Source organism: Lactuca virosa, chromosome 6 (assembly GCF_052849685.1).
Source record: "Lactuca virosa cultivar CGN04683 chromosome 6, Lactuca_virosa_CGN04683_v6, whole genome shotgun sequence".
In the NCBI taxonomy this organism is placed as follows: Eukaryota; Viridiplantae; Streptophyta; class Magnoliopsida; order Asterales; family Asteraceae; genus Lactuca; species Lactuca virosa.
In genome coordinates this window covers 108,676,103-108,687,493 of record NC_136431.1, presented here as the reverse complement: position 1 = coordinate 108,687,493, position 11,391 = coordinate 108,676,103, and the positions used below count along the sequence as shown (strand labels likewise).

At 31.3% G+C, this 11,391-nt stretch overlaps 1 long non-coding RNA gene across 1 annotated transcript; it reads left to right on the top strand.

Annotated features, from left to right (window-relative positions):
• The first annotated feature begins 6,580 nt into the window (after positions 1-6,580).
• LOC145118489 (uncharacterized) lies at positions 6,581-7,127 on the top strand. The gene is made up of 2 exons (XR_013713321.1): positions 6,581-6,747; positions 6,832-7,127. It is a non-coding gene; the product is annotated as an uncharacterized LOC145118489 (long non-coding RNA).
• The last annotated feature ends 4,264 nt before the right edge of the window (positions 7,128-11,391 follow it).

Here is an 11,391-nt window from a genome sequence, read left to right as displayed (position 1 = left end):
TTTTAGTCACAAAACTAATTACTAATTAATTCTTGACTAATATTAATTAAACAATATGATTTCTCCTTTCTCTCCATAATTCATCCTATCAAGTTGCTTTGGTGAAGGCAACCCAAAAAGACCATGCACCATCGGGTCAAGTACATACCAAAATAGTTATGGACTTAGACACTAATCCAACAGAAACTCGTATGCTGATCCTTCTCCATGTCAGTAATCCACTGTCTACTAGCGATAGGGTCCTTCTTCCCGAAGAACTTTGGGGATCCGCAAGCCTTGAACTCCCGAAAAGAGAGAGTATGTGCCCCAATCTGACTAGCCACCATCTTTGCACAAAAAGCCCAAAGCCTCTCATATACCATCTCCATGATCCCCTCCTTGATAGTACCAAACATCAGAGGAGTCGCATCCAAAAAGCCGCGAGTGATCTCAGACGAAACGAACTCGTGAATCCTCTCATCAATCGTATTAACGCCAGAGCTTGAACCTGAACCAGAACTAGTACCTCCTCCACAAGTGGTCATCACTGAAAGATCTTGTATGCTCAATAGTCATTACAAAATGATATTGCTAATAATATATGATCCTATAGGGTCACCTTAGAGCAAGTTACCATCAATTGATTATTTATTAGTATAATTTAATTATTAATAAATATATCAACACTTGTATTTAACTGGAGAATTATTATTTCATGGAAATAATATTTTACTAATTAGGAATTTATTATTTATGGAAATAATATTTATTGGAGAAATAACAACTTATGAAATATATCATAAAGTATGATTATTTATAAGACACATTTTTATCTTAATAAACTAGTTAGAGTTTATTTATATATAAAGATATTTCTATATAAAAGATATATATATATATATATATATATATATATATATATATACATATATATATATATATATATATATATATATGTGTGTGTGTGTGTTTGTGTGGATTACTTTATATATTTGATAGCCTTTTATATAAAGATGATATATATATATATATATATATATATATATATATATATATATATATATATATATATATATATATAGCCATGAGTTAGGGTATGAGACACATTTGTTTTCTTTTGTTCTCTATTTTCGAAATTAGAGATGTAAATAAAGCATGCTTCACTTTTGAATTGTTTATTGTATTCTACCATTCTTGTAAGTGGCTTGTCGATGCTTTTACTTTATGTCTACTCTCACCTTTTGTCTTTATGGGTTAAGGCATAAAAGATAGGGATATGAGAGCTTTGTTTCTAGTTCTTGCAAAACACGTCTTGGTCCCTTTTTGAGCAAAAATCCGAGAGCATTTTGCTCTCTTTGTGGCTGACAAATTTTGAAGTTAATAAGCCTCTATTCTCCTCCATTCTCTTTCATTTTAACGTTAGACAAAGTCTCTTTGTTTGTTCACCTTTTAACATATATTTGGTATATATTTCAAAGACTTATGAACAACAAATCACAAGTGTATACTAGCATATCTTGGTGGTTCTACTCTTGCTTTGGTGGATCCCTCTAGAGAGCTTTATTTAGAGCTTAATGTCATACTTCATCAACTTCCAACCTCCCATGATGATCAAATTTTCAAAGGTTGTTATTCTTTCACTTCTATGGTTGTTTTAATATTTCTAACTCTTGCAAAATGATCATTGGTGGGAATAAAACTAGTTTTATTATTTTGTTCAAATGTTAAGTCTTCCGTTGCATTTTTTATGTTTTTAAAATAATTTTTGAATAAAAACCCAACAATTGGTATCAAGAGCCATTTTTGCAAGATTTATTAGATTTTTTTGATAATTGATGAAATATTTGTTTTCGGAAGATATGAATGATTTTCTCTTTGCAAGAAAAATTCATACATATTTTCTTTGACAACTTTAAAATGTTTATAATTGTTATTTTTTGACTAAAAGTTTACATGCATCTTTTTAGTCATAAAAGTTGTCTTAGAAAAACAAAGAGTTGTTTTATATAATTTTGAGTATATAAATGTGTAAAATGTGCATAAACTACCCATGGACCTTTGTGTTTTTGAATGTGTTGATTTATTTAAAATGGTTGTAATTATTTATTTATTCATATGGTATATAATAATTAAATAGATAGTTTTCATTTGTTAATTTCTGTAAGTAAAAGATTAGTTTTAGAAATAGTTTATTTTTATAAAAATATAACAAGAATGAAGATGGTGGACATTTTAAAGATCAAAAGTTTATAAACTTGATTTTATTAAAGTTTCTCAAACTGTATAAAATTATTTTTATAAACTTGCTACAATATGTTGAAGCAAGTGGGTGCACATGAAGATTACACAAGATGAAGGTCCCTTATGTCTCTTTAGAAATGGACTTTATATTTTTTTGTGATGGCTCACAAAAATATTACTAGTTTATGGCTTGATTTATGCGCATATGTTATAATTATTTTGCATGCTTGTGTTGTTTTATGTTTATGTTATTATTATTATGTTATGGTTGATAAATAAGTTTTTCAAATGCAAAATAATATTTGAACATAAACAAACATCACAAAGAAGTTTGGTTTTAATGAAATTTAGCTTTTAACATAAGATGGTAAAAATAGTTTTAAAAATAAAACAAGTTTTATCGTTAGAACTAGTAACCGGTAAAATTTTGGAATTAAAATTGTATAAGTTTAAAATAGAGATTTGCAAACTTATCAAACTTCAAACCTTATTTTATGAAATGGAGTTTTATTTAAAGGTTTACAAATGTTCTAAAGCGCTCAAATATTGACTTAATACTAGCGATCAAAATTTGATCGCATCAATTTTATAAAACCGGGTTTTATAAAACAACATTGTTAAAATGTGATTTTTTCATAAAATAAGATTTTTTAAATTATACCATGGTTTATTAGATGTATGAAATAATCATGATATAATATGTTTTTTAAAGTAGAATTATAAAAACATCAAAGACTCCTTACAAACCTCAAATCTATGCAATCTTTTTTAAAGAACACTCGCACGTCTCTTGTATGCACTAGTGGGATAAATGTCACCTAACCGCTTAGTGTTATCTTTTGATCGTCAGGGTGTCTTCGCAATTTCTATAACCAAGTTATAGGCCGATTACACAAGTTTTTTAAATTAGATGATTTGATCAGAAATCTTGTGTGATAAAGGTCACCTAAGCAAGAGAGATCTGAGACATAGATGGGATCAAACATGTCTATTTAAATTTGTTATTAGCGATCCCATAAATCTAGGAATTATATAGTAAGATATAATTGATAATCGATATTGAATTCAAATGGATAAGATTAAGGATATCTAACCATTTATTTGTTTTGCAACTTGGATCATAATCTTTGACAATTAATGTTTTTTGAAACTAAAAGGGTATTAATTATTAAAGATTAAATATTGAAAATACTAAATAAATTTTGTTAAACCTTTGTAGATATATAATCCAACTTCATAACCATGAATATTCATTTTCTTTAAATGACTTTGTAAAACAATAACATTCAATAAATACAACTTCAATGAATGACTTCGTGTCTTGAGAGACAATCTCGTGAGATATGTGAAATTTTATACACTTAAAGGTTCTAATCCTAAACAACTTGCTTTGAGCAATAGACCTAAACACGAAACCTAGTAAATGCATCATTGTAATGCTCAAGATGCTTCTAACATTATACTAGGAATAATTATTCCTGACTTTCAGAAAATCTTGGATAATTTGGATGCATATATATTTGATGATATAATAGGTTAAGCAATATTCCAATAAATATAGTGATATTTGTTTCAAACTTGTTCAAATAATGGAATGATGTAGGGCTAAAAAGAGTCACCTTGTGTGATCTAAGAAGCCTATGTTATATAGACTAAACATCTTTAAGTCTAAGAAATCCAAGAAGGCCCACATAGATGGATCTTATTTTTTTTGTGGAACAACTGGATACTGGAAGAGAAACTGCTTCTCTAATCTGAAAAGAAAGTCTGGAAAAGACTAGTACTTCACGTATCTAGTGTCTATTCGTGATTTAGTTTTTTTTTTTTTTTTTTTTTTTTTGGGGGGGGGGGGGGGTGGAGGAATTCTTCCCATGAGATGGAGCCGAATTTGGCGATGTTTGGTCCAAAATCGTTAGACCCATTAATAATCTTCATAACCAAGGTGTTATTCATCATTCTCATTTGCGAAAAATGTAGGAGATGAATCTTCTTATTTGTTTTCTAGATGATATCTTCACAGGTGAATGGTCGTAAATGAATGTGGTAAGTATAGTTAGATTACTTCATTGTTTTCATCTAACTTTGGGGTTTATAATTAATTTGTAAAAAATAAAGTTATTGGGTATTGGTAGGGTTGTAAATCGGTTGGAAGTCCGTTTATGTTTGTTTATTTAATAAATGAACGAACATGAACACACTTTCTTGATCGTTTAGTTAAATGAATAAATATGAACAATGACTTTTTTGATTCAATACTGTTTGTGAACGTTTGTTTATGTTCGTTCATTTAAGTTCCTTTTTTTGTTCATATATGTTCAATTGTGTTTGAGTACATTACTATATTATATGTTTGTTTATGTTCAATTATGTTTGTTTATCTCCGTTCGTTTATGTTCGTTTAGCATGTTAACGACCATAAACAAACGAATATGATCAATGTAATTTGTTAAACAAACGACCATGAACAAGAAAATCGTTTGTTTATTCGTTGTTCGTTTGCTTTTTTGAATAACTTATACGAATGAACATTAACAACCCCCAATCGATCGTTTTCGTTCGTTTCGTTTACAGCCCTAGATATTAGTGTTGATTTTAATAAAGTGGATTAAATAAAACTACTATTTACTATTGGGTGTGCCGCTTTAAAATTTACATTTACATAAATCGGTGTTCTTGTTGGTTTAAATATGACAAAGGTTTAGTCTTGGAAAGTTTTACTATGTTGGCTAGATGGAAGGTAAAATTATTTTTGGTAGGTGGTCAACTTGCAGTTGTTAAGTCTATACTTGGGAGTATTGCTACTTATTTTATAAACTTATTTTGTACCCCCAAAAAATAATTGATTCCATAGAATCTATTTAGAATCGGTTCTTTTTGGGTGGAGATATGGGTGAAAGAAAACTTACTTGGATAGTTGGATTAATTGGAATAAGATGATGACTAGTAAAAAAGATACAAGTTTACGGAAGGAAGCTTATACACGTTCAATAGAACACTGCTTTTTAAATGGAAGTGAAGGTTTTTTACTATGTGGGCGCGGGTTATAAAAAACATGCATTGAGAAAAAGGTTGTTGGAAATCTCAAATTCGAACCGAATTCGTAGCTTCACAATGGGTGGATGAGATCATCCAAGCAACTAAATGATAAAGGAATTGATTTACATGTTTTATGTTCTAAGAAAGGTGGTGATGGTAGAAACACTCCATTTTGGAATGATATTTGGATGGGCCAAAGCCCTTTTAAAAGTTAATTGTCAAGGATTTATCACCTTGATCTTGAGGAGCATGCCACAATTTTTTTAGAGCTTCGATGGGAGTGTGGGTTGATTGTCTTCATAGGCAACCGAGCGGATGAGATGAAATGGAGCAAATATCAGACCTCCTACTACTTCAAGGTCGAGTACTTTGCAATCAAAGTGATAGATGGCGATGGGAGTTGGATCCCGGTGAAGGATATATTGTTGCCTCGACAAGACAACTCATAGACAAAGGTACACTTTCCATTAACTAAAGATTAACCTGATTAAAGTTAATATCTTAACGTGGAGGTTGAATAAATTTCCGGTTAAAGTAAACCTTGACAACATGGGCATGGATATTGACTCTCTTTTGTGTAGTACTTGTAACAAGGATGTGGAGTCTTTTAATCATATGTTTGTCATGTGTAACACGGCAATGGAAATTTGGGTGCAATTTGCTCGATGGTGGAAGGTCAATTTGCAAAGTATTACTAATTATAATGAATTCGAAATGTAGGTTAAACAAGTCCATCTCACGGCTTGCGCAGAGATGGTATTTTCATGCGGTCAACAACACAACGTACATTTTGGGCGATTTTGAGGCTTAGAAATTATGCAATATTTGGAATTTAAATTCATTAGCCTACCCGTTAGTAATGATAAAGTCCATCAAATACACATTTTAGTAGTGTCTACTTTTTACAATATGGATTTAATTTTCATTTCTTTTAGATTTTGACAGAATTCATGAACCAACCATGCCCGTACTGTTTAGTGTTTATATTGTTAAACTTTTAGCTACAAATAATTTATATTTGAGATTTAAAAACTAATAGGGTATCGATTGAGACTAATACCTGCCACTTATGGACAAAGAATGCCTTTTCGACCAAAATGATTAAATATTTATATGACGTTTTGGAGTTATACCTTAAAAAATGAATTACATAAGCGATCATTAGACTTGTATTTAATAACAAACATCAGGAAGATTATTTGAACATTTTGATTAATTAATAGCTACCAATGACATCATTCCATTTGCATCCATCTTTTGTTAAAACAACATATTAACTTATCCACGACTTGGTCTATTGGAATTGAATAAAGTGGCCGTTTGTTGCAATTGTACTTCCAAGCCTCATTTATTTCCACTCTTCCTCTTCCTAGTTAACACCAAATGCTCCATTCAAGATCACAATTGGTGCCATTATTTGGTGTGGGTGTGGGAACTTGGAAGACAACAATTATAAGTAGAACATGAATAATATGGATCTTTTTTCAACAGGTAAGTCTCGAAACTAGATTTTTCTCAACAACATTGAAGATTTCGAATCTTAAACTTTTGTTTTGGTTTTGGCCTTGTTTTTAGGGATCATGATTCAGTTTTGATAATTGTTTTGATTCAAAGACGGTCATAAACGATACTAGGGTTGTAGAGGAAACTCGCGGATGCATATATAAAGTTAAGTTGAAGGAATGTGCAATCAAAGAACCAATGCATCTCAAGTTGACTAATAAGGTGATAAGGTCTAGGTTGTATGTATTGGTTTGAAGTTTTTTTTGTTTATTATAGTCGTTAATGTATATGATTTGGTGGTTATGGTTATGTACATGTAGGTTTTTGTACCCCTTTTGATAAAATATAATTGAAGCATTTGAAAATAATGTTTTTAAGGAGCATTAGTTTCTAAATTTATATTTGGCATTAAGGTGTTCAAGTTTCATTGCCTTGATAAGTTTATGATCGAACTCTTTCAACTTGTTTAATGTTTCAACCCGAAAAAAAAAATTGACAGTTTTACCGGATGTACCAACTATAATAGGTTGTTGGTTAGAGCATTTCAATATTTTATATTATGCAAAGGTAAAGATTCTGCTCATGAGAGGCTGCTTCGTCATGGGGAATATTTGATAAGTGGTCTAAATCATTTTATATATTTGGATGTTTACTCATGCATACATTCATACTACAATATGTTTATTTAACTAATTTAAGTTACTGTATATCATATACTCACTAAGCGTAATGCATGTATCATTGCGGGAATTTTAGCTTTGGAAAATGTTTAGGTGTTGATCCATGACATGAGGAGAGCCCTATTGGGCTATTTTGGTACACTTTTGCATACATTTTGGAGATGGCACATTGGATATAGATCTCATATTCCTCTTTTTCATTTGTTAATATTTATATGTTGCATGTGATGTGAGATGCTTGAAAGCATAAATAATCGAATTTTGATTCCTTCAGTTTGTGCCTCTATTGATTAAATAGCAATATTTATCAAAACACTACTTGAACAAGTCTTACTAAGACATTTTTGGTTCTATTGTGCAAAGGAAATGTAAAGACGGAACCATATCAATTATCTTTAATCGCAAATTTTAGATTTGATAAGTAATTCATGCCGTGACACTTTACTAAGGATATTGAAATTTTGATACCCATTTGGCCATGTAATTTAAATCCATTTAGAGCTATATGTTATTTTTTTAAATCAATTTCATTGAACATTTGATTTTCATTTTGGAATAATTTATATTCAGTTTTTAAAGATTAACGCGAATCTGATGGAGATGCCATGCGTTCCACTTAGGGACAAAAAATGCCTTTTCATCCAAAATAATTAAACATGCCATTTTGGACTTATGCAAAATTTAATCAATTATGTAGCGTCACTAATCTTGTATTTCAATAACATGGGTCATAAGTAGTATTTTAACATCTTGATTACTTAATTCATACTAGTGACATCTTTTCATCCGTCTTCCGTTTAAATAACATATTAACCAAGACGCAATTAAAAATTTGGGGTATAGAAAAAGTCTTTAAATTTTGAGAATTGTGGTATCACTTTCAGATTAAAGTATTTGGGTGGTACTCACAATCTTTAATGGGATAAGACTCAGAAATTGAGAGAAAAAACAGAAAATCTGGTTGTTATGAATTTCGAGTGTACACTCAAATGAAGACCAAAATTAGTTAAATACATTTTCCATCAGAAAACTGTCACGAGACAGCTGTATGTCTGAAAACTGTCACAAAAAAACAGTTTGGTGTCTGAAAACAGTCACTAATCCGAGTTCTTTTTATAAGGGTCAAAACAAAGTCAAAAATCGGGTTTATTTCCAAAAATTCAGATTTCTGATGCATTTTTAATATATCAATATAACTCAAAATAATAAAAAAAAAATTGCGCTAACCTGGCAGCTCGACCCCAACCATGGGCTCTGCTCCTTGGACCCCGCTCCCAGGGGCGCTGCCCTCAGACCCCCGTTCGTTCAAGGGTTTCGCCCCTAAATGATAGTATACTTTGAATCTTGAATAAACTTAAACAAGTATGCACCCCGCACCTTCCTTACTTGTTTAATATTCATCAATATTAATTTTGGTCAACAAGTCAATCCATTACACTTAAATACACATTGATGATACAAAATCACCAACAAACCTCCCCCATTTAAGTGTAATCTTGATTAACTTAAAACAAAACATAACAATAACAACAAACTGATGCATAAATGAAATGTCGTGACGATTGAATTTCACATTAGTATATTATTCGTTCCAAATATTCGAATATCAGAGTGTCACTAATGATTGAACTCTTTCTAGTCATAGTCAATACATGAAGATAATACACACAACAGTTTATATTTTCATAAGTTCTAACATGACACTATATTTTACTAGCTTGTGTCCCATCCTTCAATAATCATATCAAAGCCAAGTCCTAACATCTTGAAGCAGCTAAACTTCATGCTTATATAGGTAGTCATTTTATTCTTGCAACTATAAATGCAATTTTTCAAAAGAACTATTAAGAATATAAATTCAACCTCCTTAACTTGTAGTACTGAACACATACCTTGGGATGATGATAATAATGTGTTCCAATATTCAAATATCAAGCTTTCCATATTGAATTCAACATCTAATATTACATTAGATGGGAATTAGGTATCTCAATATAAAATATTTTAAGTGGACTTTAAACCCATCCCTACACCCGCCTTGTGCACAAGATCTCTTGCTAACCCTTTGGTTAGATGATCGGCTAAATTCAACCGAGTTCTTACAAACTCCATAGATATCAGACCAATCATGATGAGCTCACGAATCATGCTATGTCTAACACCTAAATGTCTAGACTTTCCATTGTACACTTGACTATAAGCCTTAGCCAAAGTTGCAGCACTATCACATCTTATAGAAATGGTAAATATCAGTTTGAGCCATAATGGAATTTCATAAATCAAATTCCTTAGCCACTCAGCTTCTTTACCAGCAACAGACAATGCAACAAACTCAGAATCCATGGTTGAGTTAGTAATACAAGTCTGTTTCTTAGATGCCCAATAAATGGCACCTCCTCCAAGAAGAAACACCCAACCACTTGTAGATGAGTGATCCTTTAAGTTGCTAATCCAGCTGGCATCTGAATAACCTTCCAAAACAGAAGGATATCCATTATAATTTAAATTCATGGTCCTTTTCAAATACTCGAATACTCTACTCACAGCTTGCCAATGATGTCAACTAGGATTACTAGTATATCTACTAAGCCTTCCCACAACATATGTTATATCAGTCCTAGTACTAATCATGGCATACATTAGACAACTAATAGACCTTGAGTATTCATGTTGAGACACTGGAGATCCTTTATTAGGTAGAAGCTTAAGACTAGGATATATATGAGTGCTAACAGGAGAACATTCTCAAAGTCAAACTTTTCCAATATCTTCTCCATGTAATGAGATTGAGAAATTGAAATCCCATTGTTTCATTTTCTAATTCTTATACCAAGAATTACCTCAGCACCCCCCATGTCTTAATGTCAAAACTAGATGATAAGAATTTCTTGGTTTTATCAACTTCACCTTGATCAGTACCAAAGATTAACTTATCATCAACATATAGACAAATTATAACTCCTTTACCAGAAGAATCAAATTGCTATATACACATTTTTCAGCCTGATTTAATGCAAAACCATTAGACAATATCACATCATCAAACTTTTGATGCCATTGTTTTGGTGCTTGTTTCAAACCATATAATGATTTCTTCAACTTGCACACCTTATGTTCATTACAAGGCATCAAAAATCCTTCAAGTTGTTTCATGTAAATTTCCTTATCCAAGTCACCATTCAAGAATGCAGTTTTCACATCCGTTTGGTGAATTACAAGATTATGTATAGCTGCAAGAGCTAACAATAATCTAATAGTGGAAATTCTAGCAACAGGAGCATAAGTATCAAAGATGTTGATACAAAAAGTGATCCTCTTTAGCTAAAGGAACCGCAGCCCAAAAGTGTTGAGGATACCACAACAGGAGTTGACTATCGGAGTTGAAGAAAGGTTTTGTAAATGGCAACCGCAACCAGCTATCGCAGAGATGAACGAATGAAGACTTTCAAAGTTACTTTACTGACTTAGCGTGTTTGCTTAGTTTTGTCTAGTGAACCTTGCATGGTCACTGCATTCAGTAGGATATTATTTGTTTATTTGCAATATAACTTTTCAGGACTATATAAATAGAGCTTCCAACTTCATGTAATCTTACCCACTTCCAGATCTATCATTGAAATATAAAAAGATCATTCATCTCTATTCTATCTTAACTGATAATCAGAGTTCCTCTTCACTTTAAGTTGACCACATTTATTAACTTGTGTTTGCATGCAATCATTGGTACGAATCAACTTAGTGTCTACTTGATATAACTTGCTGTCATTTATATTTCCTTTATATTTCCGCAATCTAACAACTTCTAACTTATTATTGTTGAGCTAACAAGATCATTGATATTAACTTATTCCACAACTTATTATCTTGTAGTAACGTTTGTTCAAGTGTTATTCAAAATTTTTTCTCTCAACAATTGGTATCAGAGCCATAATGGTTGCTTTCTAAACAAAAC